The 17,572-nt window shown below is 39.9% G+C and overlaps 1 protein-coding gene across 7 annotated transcripts in view; it reads left to right on the top strand.

Moving 5' to 3' along the window:
- The window catches only part of PAN3 (poly(A) specific ribonuclease subunit PAN3), a 163,032-nt gene that overhangs the window by 4,949 nt on the left and 140,511 nt on the right, over positions 1-17,572 (top strand). The window lies entirely within an intron of this gene.

A 17,572-nucleotide genomic window follows, 5' to 3' on the forward strand; every position in this document is an offset into this window, starting at 1 on the left:
AGAGAGAATGGAAGGGAGGGAGAAGAGGGGAGAGGAGGGAGAGTTGAGGAGAGAGAGAGGTAGAGAGAGAGAGAGAGAGAGAGAGACCCAATGTGAGAGAAACACAACGATTAGTTGCCTCAGCTAGGGCTCAAGCCTGCAACCCAGGTATGTGCCCTTGACTGGGAATTGAGCCCAAGACCCTTCAGTCCTCGGGCTGATGCTCTAACCATTGAGCAAAACCAACCAGGCTGAAAATGTTACAAAAATTTCAAGTAACAGTAAGAAGTATGCTTACCAAAATAACGTGGAGAATAGAGGAACTCAGAACTTCAACAAAGATTTAAAAAATCAATAAAGAACCAATCAACTGAAGGATAATTGTAATGAAAAATACAATAGCAGATTGGATAATACAGAAGAACAGATTAACCTCATGGAGGATAGAATCATGGGAATTGCCAAATCAGAACATCAATAAGAAAAAGAATAATTTAAGGAATGTCTATGACAACGTCAAGTGCACTAACATATGTATTGTAGGGATCGCAGAAGGAAAAGAGAAAAAGAGAAAATATTTGAGGAAATATGACTGAAACTTTCCTAATCTGGGGAAGGAAGCAGACATCTAGTTCCAGGTAGCAGCACAGTTTCAAAGAGGCCCACACCAAGATATTATATAATTAAAATGACAGAAGTTAAGGATAAAAAGATAATCTTTAAGTCACAAGAAGAAAACAGCATTTCATAAACAAAGGAACTCCATCCTCTCCCAACCCCATAAGGCTACTAGCTGATTTCTCAGCAGAAACTTTATGACTAGAAGGGAGTGGTAGGAAATATTTAAAGTGCTGAAAGAAAGGATCTACAACATACTCAACCCAGCAAATATTTCATTCAGACTTGAAGGAGAAATAAAGAGTTTCCCAGATGAAAACTAAAGGAATTTATTACTACTAAATTGGCTATAAAATTTTGTTTAAAAAATATATATTTTATTGATTTTTTTACAGAGAGGAAGAGAGAGGGATAGAGAGTTAGAAGCATCCATGAGAGAGAAACATCTATCAGCTGCCTCTTGTACTCTCCCTACTGGGTATGTGCTCACAATCAAGGTACATGACCTTGGCCGTAATCAAACCTGGGACCCTTGAGTCCACAGGCCGACGTTCTATCCACTGAGCCAAACTGGTTAGAGCACAGCTGAAGTATTTATTATACCCCAATTTATATATTTATGTACATTACTTTTTTTGAAATCCAATAGATTTATTTGTCAAAATAAACTTGTTTTCAGTTCTACTAATTTACTTAGTAGTGAAGCTTTGGTGTAAGACAGATCTAAAGTGTACTTCTGGCTCTCTTACTGGCTTTGTGATCTTGGACAAATGTTTAATCTTAAGCCTAAATTTATCTCCTTTTAAAAATGGAGATAAAAATAGTAACTACTTGGTGGTGTTGCATGTGACACTATCAGTGTGTATTGCCTGGTACATAGTGAAATATCAGTCTTAGTTGCTGCTGTTATTGAATATCTACACTAATAAAAGAGAAACATGAAAATTGACCATTCTTTCACTATGCCCACCAGCCAATCAGGAGTGAGTATGCAAATTAACTGGACAAAGATAGTTAATTTGCATACAGAGGTATGGAGCAAAGACTGAATACAGCGTAGAAGGAAGCCAAGGGCTGCAGAAGGGAGTGAAGCGGTGAAGAAGTGAGCGAGGCATTGGAGATGGGATGGAGTGAGGTAGTGGAGATGGGAGCGAGGCAGCGGAGCAGGGAGTGAGGCAGCGGGGAAGCGTCACTCAGGCTGCAGGAAGCCCTATTCTTGCAGGAATCTTCCTGCAATGGGCCACTAGTTATTAATAATAACTATGTAATTAACCTGTATATCTATGCTCCCTGTGTTGTCCCCCGCTACCCCCCCCCCCCCAAATATTTGAGAGTATACAGTTGGCCCTCTTTATCCACAGGTTTCCCATCTGAAGATCAACCAACTGCAGATGGAAAATATTTGAAAAAAATGTTATGCCTTTGCTTACATGCACTGTGCAATTAGGCCTGTGATGGTTATATCTGTAGTGAACATGCATAGACTATTTTTCTTGTCATTATTACCTAAACAGTATAGTGTAACAACTATTTATATAGCATTTACACTGTGTTATTATAGGTAATTCAAAGTATATAAGAGGATGTGTGAATAGGCTATATGTATTCTACATAAGGGACGTGGGTGTCCTCAGTTTTTGTATCCACCGGGGTTCAGAAACCAATCCTTTTCAATACGGAGGAACAGCTATTCTTTCAAGACCAGTAAACTAGTTACAGATTATTGAATTGTGGTTGCTATCCAACCACAGGAAGATAGCAGTGGATAACCTGAAGTTCATAAAATAACTTTGGAATGTATAATGTTTGTGGCAAAATTGTTTTTGTTTAAGCCAGGGTTACACTTTTCTTTCCATAAACTTGTATGATCTGACAGAAAGGTAAATACTGAATTTCCCATTAGGATGGCTGCTATAGATTTAAACATTATCATTGGACAACTAGAGCCCAGTGCATTTGGGTGGGGAGGGGGTGTCCCTCAGCCTGGCCTGCACCGCCTTGCAGTTTGGGAGCCCTTGGGAGATGCCCAACTGACGACTCAGGCATGCTCCCAGCCAGCAGTTGACCATCCTTAGCACTGCCACGAGGGTAGGGAGAGGCTCCTGCCACTGCCTCTGTACTCGCCAGAACCTGTTTCTGGCTGAGTAGTGCTCCTGCTATAGGAGTGCACTGATCACCAGTGGGCAGATCCTGCATTGAGCATCTGCCCCTGGTGGTTAGTGTGCGTCATAATGACCAATTGTTCGCTGTTCGGTCGATTTGCATATTAGCATTTTATATAGGATACACAGCCAATATAATAGTGATAATATGCAAATTAACCCTCACACCCTTGCACAAATGGCCGCCCCCATGTGGTCAAAGATGGCTGCCACATGATGGCCAGCAGGGTAGGGTAGTTGTGGGTGATTAGGTCGGCAGGGGAGAGCAGTTGGGGGTGACTGGGCTGGCAGGCGAGGGTAGTTGGGGGCTACCCTCAACTACAAGGGAGGGCAGTGGGGAGGGACCAGGCCAGCAAGGGTGGAAAGTTGGGAGAGACCAGGCCTGCAGGGGAAGGCAGTTGGGGGTGACTAGGCTAGGGGGAGAGGGAGAGGGCAGTTAGAGGTGACCAGGCCAGCAGGGGAGGGCAGTTAGGGGTCACCAGGCTGGCAAGGGAGGGTGGTAAGGCGAGGACAGTGGGGATGACGGTTAGCAGGGGAGGACAGTGGGAGCAACCAGACGTGCAGGGGAGGACAGTTGGGGATGACCAGGTTGGCAGGGGAGGGAAGTTGGGGAGGGTCAAGGCCTGCAGGGGAAGGCAGTTGGGGGCAACTGGGCTGGCAGGGGAGGGCAGTTGGGGGTTACCAGGCCAGCAGTAGAGGGCATTTGGGGGAGATTGGGCCAGCAGGGGAGGGGAGTTGGGGGCGACCAGGCCTGTAGGGGCGGGAGGGCAGTTAGGGGAGATCGGCTATCAAGGGAGGACAGTTAGGGGTAACTGGGCCAGAAGGGGAGGGCAGTTAAGGGCGACTTGGCTGGCAGGGGAAGGCCGTTAGAGAGACCAGGGCTGGCAGGGGAGGGCAGTTAGGGGCGACCTGGCCTGCAGGGGAGGGCAGTTAGGAGTGATTAGGCTGGCAGGGGATGGCTGTTGAAGGAACCAGGCCTGCTGGGAAGGGCAGTTAGAGGCAACTGGGGCCACAAAGGAGGGCAGTTGGGGGTTACCAGGTCAGCAGCAGAAGGCATTTTGAGGAGATTGGGTCAGCAGGGGAGGGCAGTTGGGGGCTATCAAGTTGGCAGGGGAGCAGTTAGGCATTGATCAGGTTGGCAGGGGATTGGTTAGATGGTGATCAGGCAGGCAAGCAGGCGAGTGGTTGGTAGCCGGCAGTCCCGGATTGTGAGAGGGATGTCCAACTGCGGTCTCCCAGATTGGAGAGGGTGAAGAAGGCTGGGCTGAGGGACACTCCCCATCTCTCAGTGCACGAATAATAGCATTCATTTCATTCATTTAATATTGTGCTTGCAATGTGGCAAGCTTTGATCTGTAGGTGATGGGAATACAACATTGAATGAAAAGAAACTCTGCCCTAGTGCAGTTTACTTTCTAGTAGAGTGTGCAAACATATGCCTAAGTTAATATTAGGTCTTGATAAGTTTTATGAGGAAAACTTAGAGGTTTATGAGGAATACTCAAAGAGGGATGTACTAATATACGCAAATCTAGGTAAGATACAGTAAATGAGTAAAAACTTCTTTACATAAAAGTTCATTTGAATAACCTTGTAAGAAAAATGATTGCCTAAATAAAACTTAATATCTTCCTATTTTGACCTTTTATAGATTTAAAAAAAATTAACTTTCTATTTTGAGATAATTGTAGAGTCCCATGCAGTTGTAAGACAAGAGAGATATTGTCCCATCACCCAGTTCCTCCCCATATTAATATCTTTCATAGCTATAATGCATAATATATTTCAATTATAATCATCATTGAAATACATAGTAATCCACTTTTTCGTATTTTCCTAGTTTTATTTGCACTTGTGTGTATATGTGTGTGAATTTGGTTCTATGTATGCTTGTGTATCTGTCAAGACAATCAAGGCATAGGATAGTTCTATCAGTTTCAAATTGTCATTTTGACACTTGCCTTACCTCCCAACCACTGGCAATCAGTAATTTGCTCTCCATTTCTATAATTTTGTCATTTCAACAGTGTTCTATAAATGGAATTATATAGCATGTAACCTTATGGGATTGGTATTTTTATTGCTATATAATTGACATATAGTATCCTATTTCAAGTGTACATCACAGTAGTAATTCATTATTTATATACATTATAATAATTCTCTTTTATGAAAAAAAAATCTCCCTTTTTTATGTCTCTTTTGGTATCTCTCTTGTACCTTTTTTTTCTAAGCTAGTTATTTTCAACATAAAAATTTTCATTTAGGAAAATGGGAACTTTTTTATTTTATTTGGAATTAGAAATGTAGTAAATGCACATGTTAAAAATGTAAATAGCACAAAAGAATACACAGGGAGAAATAGTTTTCCTCCTTATTTCTGATCCCTCTCCAAAGGCAGTCACTCTTTCCAATTTATTATGCACCCATTCAGAAATATTCTTTGCCTATACAACTTTTTATATGTCATAGTTCCCTGTTTCTAGCATATACTTATACATATATCAATATTTGTATATGCACACATGGAAGCCTAATGCACTTGGTATTTTCTCATTGAATTGTATAGCTTGTAGTTTGTTCCACATCCACACATAGAAATATAGCCTACTCTTTTTAACGGATGTGTAACAGTCCATTGTATGTTTGTATTATCTTTTTTAATGGATATCTTTAGATTGCTTATAATCTTTTACAAATACAAGTAATGCCACTAAACTCATATCTTTGTGTATTATATATATTTATACATACATTTATATAAAATACATATATTAAGGAGCCTACAGAATTATTAGTGATCTGGTACATTAAAAAAATTATGGCCTCACTGGCATGGCTCAGGGTCTGAGTGTCGATCTATGAACCTGGAAGTCAGGTTTGATTCCTGGTCATGCCACCTGGCCGGGTTGCAGGCTTGATCCCCAGTGTGGTTGTGCAGGAGGCAGCTGATCGGTGATTCTCTGTCGTCATTGATGTTTCTGCCTCTCCCTCTCCCTTACTCTCTTAAATAAATAAAAATATATTTTAAAAAGTTATGTAGATAAATAACCATTTGATCTCACTTGCATGTGGAATCTACATAAAACCCAAACTGGTAGATAAAACAGATTGGTGGTTGCCAGTGGGGGGGGTGCACAAAATGGGTAGAGGTGGTAAAAAGTCATAATCTTCCAGTTATTGTATAAAATACATAAATCCTAGAGATTATAATATACAGCTTCAGCACTGCCGCTGCTGCGCTCTCCAGCCTTGAGCCTGGCTTCTGGCTGAGCAGCACTTCCCACGTGGGAATGCACTGACTAGCACGGGCTGCTCTCGCATGGAGCGTCTGCCCCCTGGTGGTCAGTGCACATCATAATGACCGCTGTTTGGTCCATTTGCATATGGCCTGCGGGATGGGGGTGAAACCAGGTCTCTGATATCCCCCTGAGGGATCCTGGATTGCAAGAGGGTGCAGGCTAGGATGAGGGACCCCACTGGTGCACAATCAAGGCTGGGGAGGAACATGATAGGTTGGCCAGCTGGGATGGGACCCAGGGAGGGCTCCAGGGCATGTCCGGCCCATCTTGCCCAGTTCCACCCTGCCAGCCACCTTCTAAGTAATTTCCTTTCAATGTTCGCGAATCTGTGCACCAGGTCACTAGTGTATTATAAAAAGACTTAATGAATACAGATACATGTTTTTTAAAAAAGATTATGGCAAGCTTTCAACTTATTAGGTCTAGTAATAATTAATGTCGTTTTCTAATACTTTTTTAAATCGAATTTATTTAAACAATACAACAAAATTTAATCAACAATATAGTTGCCGTTGTTTTCTACTACTTGTGCTCAACGCTCAGGAAGCATTTTAATCCCTCTGTTGTAAAATTCTTGTGATTTTGATGCAAAAAATTCGGTCAATGCATTTTTGAGGCATTCTTCATTATTAAATTTTTTTCCAAGAAGAAAGTTTTGCAAAGAACGAAACAAATGGTAATCGGAAGGGGCAATATCAGGAGAATATGCAGGTTGAGGGAGAACTTCCCATTCCAACTGGCGCAGTTTTTCAGCAGTGATTCTTGCAGTATGCGGTCGTGCATTATCCTGGTGAAGAATTACGCCCTTCCGATTAATCAGCACGGGTTCTTTTTCTCTTAAAGCTTGCAGTGCCGAATATGCTCTTCATCCGCCATCTTAGCCCTAGTTTTGCAACAAAAACCAAACCAAACACAAACTTTTTCAAGCAAAACTTGTTAATTGCACTTCACACGTTCTGTAGATACCACGTGTTTGAAGGTTATGTCAATACAAGTCAACGCCAAGCAAGATTTTAAACGAATGTTTAAAAACGACATTAATTATTACTAGACCCGATAGTATGATTTTAGGAATTAACATTTTTTGAGCAGTTACTCTTTGTCAGGTATTATTTTTTTAGGTTCTTGGGATGCATTAGTCCTAATAATTTTAAAGTATGATAAAAGATGACAAGTGCTATATAAAACCACCTATCTCTACGAGTTCTCGAGAAACCATACGTTTAAGTGATCTGAAACTGGTAATTTGCACAAATACTAGGTGTACCAGTTAATATGGATTTTTTTCAATAGATGGAGTTACACATCTGTTGATATACATGCAATTTGATATGTATGCTATTTTGTTGTATTGACAGCAAGCTTCAAGATTTCATATGTCAAACTTTCTGAAGGTGTTAACATCATAGATATTTTTATGCATAAAAATGTCAAATTTCGTGCCAAAAAAAGAGCATTTGTGGGACGTTTTAATTATTATTTTGAAGAAAAGCTGGTGAATACTTCGGGAAGCTTATGGTGAACATGCTTCATCCCAAGATACTGGTGTAACTGCTTTATAAGTGATGATTTCGGTGTGAAAGACAAAGAACGTCCAGGTCAACTGAAAAAGTTTGAAGAACAACAGTTACAAGCATTATTGGATGAAGATACGGGACTCAGAAACAACTTGCAGAAAGATTAAACGTTGCTCAGCAATTTCCAATTGTTTACAAGCAATGGGAAATATTCTAAAGGAAGGAAAATGGGTGCCATATCAACTGAACGAAAGACAAACGGAAAACCAAAAAGTCATCAGTAAAATGTTGCTTCAGCAGCATGAAAGTCTTTTTTTTTTTTTTTTTTTAATCAATCTTTATTGTTCATATTGTTACAAAGGTTCCTCATTTCTTCCCCCCTCCACCAGGTTCCCATCCCACCCTCCGCCCCCTCCCCATCCCCCATTGTCCTCATTCATAGGTGCAGTTTATGTTCAGTCTCTTCCTCCCTCCCTTTCCCCGATAGTAAATCCCTTTTCAGATAGTAAATCAGTTACTTAGCATTTTCTCATATCAATAATACCACCATATGCCCAATGATACATTTCACACAAAAGACATTTCCAAATAAGTCAACCAGCCTCATCCAGGCCCCACCCAAGGCACTCACAGATCAACACCCCAGCCCTATACTAACTCAACACATCCAGATCTAAGCCTTCATCACTTGATTCAGCAGACCCTCAAGTTCCCACAAAAGTTTCCAGCCATATCTGAGAGGCAGCCGTGGGGCAGGGGCAGGCGATGAAAGTCTTTTTGCATCGAATTCTGACTGTTGATGAAAAGTGGATTTATTTTGAGAAGTCCCAGATGCACAAAATTATGGGTTGATCCAGGTCAACCATCAACATCGAATGCAAGGCCATATTGCTTAGGAAAGAAGAAAATGCTCTGCATTTGGTGGGAACAGGAAGATGTGGTGGGTTATGAGCTTTTAAAACCAGGTGAAACCATTAATACGGATCGCTACCGACAACTAATAATCAATTTGGACCACGCTTTGATCGTGAAAGGACCAGAATGTTCCAGAAGACACGGCAAAGTAATTTTGCTTCATGATGACACACCATCACACACTTCAAAACCAGTTAAAGACACATTAAAAGATCTTGCCTGAGAAGTATTAACCCACAGCTGTATTCACCAGACCTTGCTCCTTCAGATTACTACTTGTTCGGCTCCATGGCACAGACACGTTCTGAGCAGCACTTCAAAATGTACAAAGTAGAAAATTGGGTCTCTGAATGGTTTGCCTCAAAACAAAAGTTCTATTGGAACAGTATCCACAAATTACCTAAAGATGGGGGAAATGTGTGGCTAGCGATAGACATTATTTGAATTAAAGCACTTTTGATGTTTCTCTTGAAATTATCATGTTTTCTTGGATTACAAAGCCCGCATTATTAACCAGTACACCTAGTAAATTGGTTTTAGCAACAAATTTTCTCCATTATGAAATTCCAACTCACTTTGCTGAGAAATCAAGAACAGTTTAAGACTTTTTAAAAACATGTATTGCTTTATTGGTAGCTTTTGATTATGTAGATAAATTATCTTAACACAGACCCCAAATTGAAACTTTAAAAAATATATATATTTTATTGATATTTTACAGAGAGGAAGGGATAGGGACAGAGAGCTAGAAACATCCATGAGAGAGAAACATTGGTCAGCTGCCTCCTGCACCCCCCCCCCCCCCCCCCCCCACTGGGGATGTGCCAGCAACCAAGGTACATACCCTTGACTGGAATCGAACCCGGAACCCTTCAGTCTGCAGGCTGACACTGAGCCACACTAGCCAGGGCTAAAACTCTTTTATTAGAAGATATATTTCAGTATATAATCACATGGACAGTTCTAAATATTAAGTAGCTTCACCAGGAGCCCATTTATTTAATTGTTTATAGTCAGCCTGTAGCCAGTTCATCTTGGAAAGCCTGTAGTATTGTAGCACTCCTCAGAATCAGGTGTTTACCAGAGCCTTGCTGCACTGCAGTCCTTTCAGATTGAGGAGACTAAGTAATAATGTGTCACTTAAAATTTTTCCAAGTCAAAACAGTTTACTATATGTATGTACTTCAGTGTGGCACAATAGGATTTCAGCTGAGTAGTTTGTTAAGCTTGAGGATATTTTTTTCTTGGTCTTGCTATAGGCATTGCTGTGGCTATCATGGTGCAAAAGTATGGCAGCTTCCATGAAGGCCAATTTGCCAGATAGTTTTTAAAACAACGTCAACTTGTCTCTCTGGAGGACAGATTCTTTATGCAGATGACTTTTTCATTAGTAAATGGCATAGTATATATATTTTGGGCACTGACTGGAGAGAGCTTAATTATCAAATTCTTCTGTGCCAGTTATTATACTGAGCAACACTGGCTGTGCTAGAATTGATCTCTTCTGGCTCTACACAGAAGCTTTATCACAGGTTGGAAATACAGCGTTTTTAGTCATTCATTACTGTTTTTTCTTGGTTCTCTTGGCCTTTTTTAGTTTGTGAGCTTTTGAGAGAACTTCAGTCCTCAGATCAATATTTTTTTGAATTTTATTCCCACAGATGACTTCTGTGGTTTCAGTAAGAGATGTGTAAAGTATTACAAACTACCTTTTTATATATTAAAATGTAGAAAAACTAGATGTTAAATTTATTGGACTTTTCTAGGAAATTCTTGAAAAACCATATAGCAGTGGTTTTGAACTCCACATCCAGTTGTTTTTTCCCTCTCCACTTCTTTCGTTTGTGATATGTTTCCTTGTCTCATTTTCGCTGCTTCCCTGAGTTGGTAGGGTGGCTTTGTGTGCTAGGTGTCCTATATGGTCCAATGGGTCAGCCTCCCAGTTACCTGAGGTAGACACTCTTGGTGCACCCCTTTGTGGACTGTGTGTATAGCCTTGTTGTAGTTAAGTCTTGATTGTTGTTGGTGTCACTGGGAGGAATTGATCTTCAGGCCAATTGGCTGTGAGGACTTGCTCTGTTTATAATGGAAGAACTGCTGTGCTGGAGACACACATATGGGATAGGACTTGTTTCAGTGGGGCTTTGGTGCTCACTGAGTCTGCCTCTTGAGTGTGTCCTTTATGTGTCCCAGAGAATAGTTGAAATCTGATGTCGTCTCACACAGACCTCTAGATATACTAGCTTCTAGATCTCCAATGGGGTGCAGGTCAGCTACTGTCTGAGGCCACCCAGCAGGAGCTACAGTGATAACTACAGTTTTCTCCTCTTTGCTTGGGTTTGGAGGTTTTGGAGCTGACCAGAGCTGCAGTTTGTTTGGTTAAGCTGCAATAGGGCAGGCCTTTTATTTGCAAAAGCTGCTGCTTAGAGTTTGGGTGGGTATGTAGATTGTGTGGGGAAGAGTCTCAGGGCGTCACTAGGCTAGGACATGGCAAACAGTGCTGGCTGCCAGTCAGCCTTTTCTGCGTTTCTGTGTTTCCAAGTTCCTGCGCCCTGCGCCCAAGCACAGTAAACAGTGATTGCTGGGCACACTTTTTCAAGAAAGTCACCCTCACTTTCCGACAAAATGGCCAACAGTACAGCTTCTCCCCGTAGTAGTTTGGGTTCCCTACGTCTCCCCATAAACCAGATTTCAGAGTAATCGGGAGCTTGTCTCTCTTCAGGCTGAAAAAAAAGCACATCCAATTGCCCACCACCAGCCCAGTTCGCACGCCTCTGTACCTCAACTTTTCAGCGCTTGTGCACGTCTCAATGCTCTTTTCTCTTTCCTTCTAGTTGTAGAACTTCCACTCAGCCAGCTTTCCCATGCTTCTGGGTGATAGATGTTTTGTATTTTAGTTATAGTTTTGAAATTGTTGTGCGAGGCTGAAGTATAGGTGTTTACCTATGCCGCCATCTTGATTTCTCCAGTTTACTGATAATTTAGATGGGTAGATAGTACCGAAACATATAAGAATTTAAAGGATTAAGTCATTTAAGACAGCAATAAAAGATAAGTTAAAGGAAATTTTTATAAATAATATCTTGAGTTAGAGGTTTTAATAGCTTGGGATAATTAGGGAATACATTCTAGTGATGGGAGAAGAAATTAACATTTATAAGTACCTGTGAGACAAGGTGCTGGGTACTCTGAGTAGTTACTTGACTTGAGTCTCTACCACACACACCCTGTGAGTGAGATGGTATTATTATTTTTTTTTCAGATGAAGAAATGAAACTTAAAGGGTTGTTTGCCCACGTTCGTATAGCTAGTAAGTGGCAAACATACGGTTAGACCTTAGTGTCTAACTCCAAGTATTTTTTCCATCATGTCTAGGTCTTTAACATAGAACAGGAATTGATGGTACTCTGTATTGTTAAGTGTAGACTTCCGAAATATGCAATGAATATGTCATTTTGACTGGAGGAGAGAGTTCAATAATGTTATGATTATTGTAAAGCTCTTTTTTGAGTAGATGTATACTTTTATTATTTTACACTGTAGTCCTTGTTCTTTTGGAAATAATCTATGTAAGGTATTTTTCTCCACTTACTAAAAAATAGTTTTATAGAAATATAAATTATATACTGTAAAATTTTTTTCAATATATATTTTTATTGATTTTGTACAGAGAGGAAGGGAGAGAGTTAGAAACATCGATGAGAGAGAGTCATCGATCAGCTGCTTCTTGCACACCCCCTACTGGGGATATGCCCGCAACCAAGGTACATGCCCTTGACCAGAATCGAACCCAGGACCCTTCAGTCCCCAAGCCGACACTCTATCCATTGAGTCAAACCGGTCTCGGCTATACTATAAAATTCGTAATACCCGTTATAAGTATATAGTTCAGTTTAATAAATTTGTATTGTGCAACCATCAAGATTTTGGAAATAATTTTTAAGGTATTTGTTTATCATAACTTTCGTTGAAGTTTGCAGGGTAGATGGTATGATTCTCATTTTACAAGTAATGGAATAATTTTCGTTTAATAAGCATTTTTCCAAAGACTGTGTAGCTTGTAAGTGGCAGAAGTGAGGTTCAAACCCAGCACTTCAAGGAAATATTAGAATGATTGATTGAGAGCAGATTATTGAGGGCTTTTTAAAAAAAAGAAACTGCTTATTTTTTATCAACTTTATTTTCATTCTATTTAAGAGTTTGTAGAAAAACAGCTTAACTCAGTAGTTACTCTTACCCATTTAGTGGTCTGGGCATTGGGAGCACAGACCAGTCTTCATTGGCAGGCTGAGCACTCCAGGTTTCAGTAGGAAAGTGCTGAATAGGCACCAAGGGCCTGCACACCTTCAGACCAGCGACATTAGGTTGAGCAATAGTGAACTCAGGGGCTGGTACAGTTCATTCACCCTGAAATTCCTTCTTTGGTCACAGCCTTTTCACTAGCAGCCTGTTCTTCCTTTTCATTCTCTTCAGAATCTATATAAGTAGAGACCAGGCATGACCTCACATCAGTGTTCATGGGAGATGGCGCATGCACAAGACTTCCCCAGGCCAGTATCCATGACATCAGACACATTGATTGAGTCCCCTTGTTGCCAGGGATGGCAGTGTCCACATGTTGTATTGTAAATCATCGAATTAGATACAAGACACCTTAACGAGCCAATTAATTAGGAGTCTTTTATTGCACATTGGTTCAGAGCAGAATATCTGTCAAATTCTGAATCCATTCTTTTTATTTATACCTTTTGAGCTCTTTGCAGATTTAACAAAGAGCTCTGTGTTGCAGATAGTTTGTGACCTTGGATACATAATGAACAAACACTTGGCATGAGAATATGGGAATATTATCAGTATCAGCATTAGCCTGTTATGTCAGATGGCTAGCTTGCAAGGTCAGACAGCTAAGTTTTTATTTTTTTCTGTTATTCAAATAAAACATTTATTTTACAGAAAAAGGGATTATCAAAAAATAACAGAGTTGACCTATAGAATAAGAGACTGTCTAAGAATAACAGAGTAGTTCAAACAGCAGTTCTCCAAAGGAGGCATTACTATACTTCACATACATCACAGAGGAAAAGCTGTGTTACACAGAGCAATGCTGGGCAGGTTAACATAAGACACCTCTGTGAGAGGCCAGTGGTTAGCCCTGGGGTCAGTAATCACAAGTCTTGGCTCCATGAAGGCTGCCTGGATAGAGTCAATGATGGTTCCAGAAGTGAAATGGTCAGCAACAGGGGTGGCTTCAGTGGTAGCAGCAAACTTCAGCATGGCTTGTTGGCCAGTATTCCTAGAAAATAGGACATTGACATCATTGGGGTTTTCAGTGGCAACAATGGCATGAGCTGTCACCAGGTTCTCTTCAGATTGATGATGTAGATGCCGTCACTTTTCCTTTTTTAAATGGCTGTTCCATTTGGAAGTCAAGGTTGGTGCCACCTAAGTGGGTTCCATTGCAAGGAATTAGAGGACATCCTCTCTCTTCTTTAGCAGGATATCAGGGGCTGTGGACATTGTGAAAGTTTTCCTATAACTTACATGGGAACAGAGAACAACTTCCTATGGACCCCTCTCTGGGTAGCATGGGAAGGATTTGTCAGTGTCCTGATGTCAGACTAAGAAGTTTGGATTTCATTCTTTGGGATAAACATCGTCAGCATCTTGTCTTTGTTGGCAGAGGAAAACCACTGGGCACTTTTTGTAAAGTGTATACTCTGAAACTCCAGTCCCTCAAGTTGCTCTATGTAGAAAGGGTTCTCAAGTAAATTTGGAAGTATTCTATTTCCTTTTTAGGTTGTCACAATCCACATTGTAGATGCAGGCTCTAAGAAAGTTTTCTAGTAAAAAAATGGTTTACTTTTATTTTTTGTCCCCTGCATTTACTAAATTTAGTTGACTTTAGAGTTCCATTGGGTAACATTGATCTATTGTGGTGTTTTGGGAAATTGAAGTAATTTCATTCAGGAGGGACAAAGCTAATAATGGAGAACATTTCTTTAGTTAAGCTATGGGGTGGACTTTTTTTTTTTTTTTTTTAGTAAATTATCATCATACACATAATAATTATATGTTATTAACATTATTATATGTTAATAGTTGCAGGGTAACTTCTGACAGATGTAGAAGTTTTAGCTCTTTAGGTACTGTAAGACCCTTGGATTTAAAGTTGGAGTGACTCATGATCATTTAAGAACTGAAGCTTGAAATTTCATCTTTTCATTTCTGTTTCCCTTTCTTAAAAGTTGAATGGCAGTTCAGTGCAATAGAGAACTGGCTTTTCTATCCCAGTTCTGTCACTTACTAGCTTTGTGACTTTTGGGAAAGCTATTTAATCACTCTGAATCACAATTGGCTTAACTGCAAAATAAGAGATACCAACTTTTCCAACAGTTGTTTGGACCGAGATTCATATTTATGCAGTGATGTTTAATCACTATTCCATAGAGTTATAATAGTTATAATAGATTTTAACAGACCTTTTTTTATAGAAATAGTAAGCCTTATTTAAAGTGGATTGCAAATTGTTATTCCACAGAGATATTGTAAAGTTTGCTTAAAACAAATTGCAAAAGTAAAGGATACAAGGAATGAAAAGTTCTGGATTCACTAGTCATGGTAATTAAGGTCTCTAACATATCTATGCTTATGTAGTTTAAACTTAAAAGCACAACCCGTTTCTCTTTGAATATCTTATGATGTAGATAGGACATGTATGTTCTTTGTACCTTCTCAGAAAAATTAGTATTTTTGTGGTCTATATAGCATAGAGTAGTTTACTGTACATTAGTGATTTTCCTCACTACTTTTGAAATATCATTTCCCATTCCTTTTCTTCCGAAACTAACTTTTTAAAACAAGAACTCAAATGTAAGTGTATGTGTGGAATGTTTTTTTTTCTCTCCTAGATTTAGTGAGATATTGTTGAAATATAACATATATAAGTTTAGGGTGTATAACATGATGATTTGACATACATTTATTGCAAACTGATTACCACAATAAAGGTTGTTAGCACCTCTCTCCCCTACACACATAATTAACCTTTTTTTTTTGGTATGTGTGATAACTTTTAGGATCTACCCTCTCATACAATATTCTTAATTGTTAGTCATAGTCATTGTGTTGTACCTTAGCTCTTCAGAACTTGTTCATCTTACAGCTGGAAGTTTGTATTCTTTGACCAGTTTCTCCCCATTTCTCCCAATCCCCAGCCCCTGGCAACTATTGTTTTGCTCTCTAGTGCTTTGAGTTAGCATTTTTAGATTCCACATAAAAGTAAGATCACACAGTATTTTTTTTCTGACTTATTTTACTTAGTATAACATCCCCAAGGTCCGTCCATGTTGTCACAAATTACAGGATTGCTTTCTTTTGTATGACTGAATAATATTCCAGTGTGCGTGTGTGTGTGTGTGTGTGTGTGTGTATATGTGTGTGTGTGAGTGTGTGTGTGTGTGTGTGTGTGTGTGTGTGTGAGAGAGAGAGAGAGAGAGAGAGAGAGAGAGAAAGATTTTCTTTATCCATTCATCTCTCCATAAATACTTAGGTTGTTTCCATGTCTTGACTATTATGAGTAATGCTGCAGTGAACATAGAGATGCAGATACCTTTTTTTTTTTTTTTTTTGAGATAGTGATGGTTATTTTCTTTGGGTATATAGCCAGAATTAAGATTGCTGGATCATGTGGTAGTTTTATACTTAGTTTTTTAAAAATATGCTTTATTGATTTTAGAAAGATAGAAACATCAGTAATGAGAGAGAATCATTGACTGGCTGCCTCCTGCATACCTACTTCTGGAGATTGAGCCTGCAATCTTGGCACGTGCCCTGACCGGGAATCGAACTGTGATCTCCTGGTTAATTGGTTGATGCTCAACCACTGACCCACTTTGGCTGGGTTATATTTAATTTTTTGAGGGACCTCCATACTGTTTTCCATAGTAGCTGCACCAATTTACATTCCCACATCTCTGTGTCTTAGTTTGTGTTGCTCTAACAGAATACCACGGCCTGGGTGGTTTATAAACAACAGATTAAAAAAAAAATCATAATTGATTTAAGTATCACATATTTGGCCTCATTTCCCCATTCCCATCCCAAACCCCTCCCTATGCATGTCCCCTCCCCCTGTTGTCTGTGACTACTAGTTAGGCTTACATGCATGCATACAAGTCCTTTGGTTGACCTCTTCCCCTTCCCCTCCCTACCTTCCCTCTGAGGTTTGACAGTCTTATCGATGTTGTCTCCAGGTCTGGTTTTGTTCATCAGTTTATGTTCATTATTTCCCCTAGAGAGTGAGATCATGTGATACTAGAAATACACTTATAAGAACTGAAAATGAGACAAGCAATAATGGTTATGCTGAGAGGCAAATGAATCAATCTGTAGTAAGTTTCTTTCTGGGCCAACAGTTCTTTTGAGTCCCAATTTCAATGTCAAACAGTTCCTTATGTGTACATGTCAGCAATGATATTTCAATTCTGGATTGTGGACAAATGGTGGTAATGCAGGTCTGACCCTCTGGTTTGGTCCTAGGCAATCTGCAGCCACGCACAGCTGCTAACTGCTAGTATGGTAAGGCGCCGTCAGCGTCTTCCATCTCTGGACTGTTTTTCTTCTGTCTTCATGGCTGGAGAATCCTGTCAATTCCTCTCTTAAACAACAGATTTTTTTATTTTTTCAGTTCTGGAAGCTGGGAAGTCCAGTATCACAGCAATGGCAGATTATGTGTGGTGGTTGGTGAGGACCCACTTCCTGATTCATAGATGGACACCCTCTTGTTATGTTCTCACTTGGTAGAAGGGTCTAGGAATCTCTGTAAAGTCTCTTTTATAAGAATACTAATCACATGCAGGAAGGCTCCACTCTCTTAAGCACCTCCTAAAGGTCCCACATCGCAATACAATCATTTTTAGGGCTTAGGATTTCAATATATGATTTTGGGAGTATACCAAAATTCATATTGTACAATAGCTCCCTACATCCAACTATCAGTATTTCTTTAGTCTACTTTTCTTTGGTTTAGATTGTTGTAAATCCTCACCTGAGGGTATTTTTCCATTAATTTTTAGAGAGA

The sequence above is a fragment of the Pipistrellus kuhlii genome, unplaced genomic scaffold (assembly GCF_014108245.1).
Source record: "Pipistrellus kuhlii isolate mPipKuh1 unplaced genomic scaffold, mPipKuh1.p scaffold_m20_p_3, whole genome shotgun sequence".
In the NCBI taxonomy this organism is placed as follows: domain Eukaryota; kingdom Metazoa; phylum Chordata; class Mammalia; order Chiroptera; family Vespertilionidae; genus Pipistrellus; species Pipistrellus kuhlii.